Source organism: Sinocyclocheilus grahami, unplaced genomic scaffold, assembly GCF_001515645.1.
Source record: "Sinocyclocheilus grahami isolate Dianchi unplaced genomic scaffold, SAMN03320097.WGS_v1.1 scaffold1336.1, whole genome shotgun sequence".
Lineage (NCBI taxonomy): Eukaryota > Metazoa > Chordata > Actinopteri > Cypriniformes > Cyprinidae > Sinocyclocheilus > Sinocyclocheilus grahami.
Window position 1 is genome coordinate 59,722 of NW_015506515.1, and position 518 is coordinate 60,239.

The window sequence follows — 518 nt, forward strand, 5'->3', positions numbered from 1 at the left end:
CTCTGGGGACCCAGAAATAGAGGAATTGCTCTTTGTCGAGATTGGGTACCACTGACCGAGAGGTCATTGGTGGAAAAAGATTCTCCGCCCGGCCCTCCTCCTGGGGAGGGAGTGGTGTGCTTACCATCTCCTGAAGAGCACGTCCCTCCACCTCTGGGTCGCCCGTCTCCGGGCCACTTGCTCTCTCGCTTGCCACCAGGTTTGGCGGGGGCCTGGACGGGCGGGGCGGCTGCCCTGTGACCGGCTCCACGGCACAGCTTTGCTGGAGGCAGCAGGAGCGCTGCTCTTGTTTTGTGGTGGCAGGGGGGTCGCCCTCGGCGACTGCAGCAGCTGCACGCCGGGGCAGGATGTACCTGATGGCCTCAGTCTGCTCTGGTCAGCGGAGAACCGCTGGGCAATTTCTCCACCGTGTCGCCAACAGGCTGGCCTTGGACACGGGGGTGTTCAAGAATCATGTCTTGTCCGTCTCGCGCATGTCAGCCAGTCACAGCCAGAATTGGCGCTCCTGGACCACCATA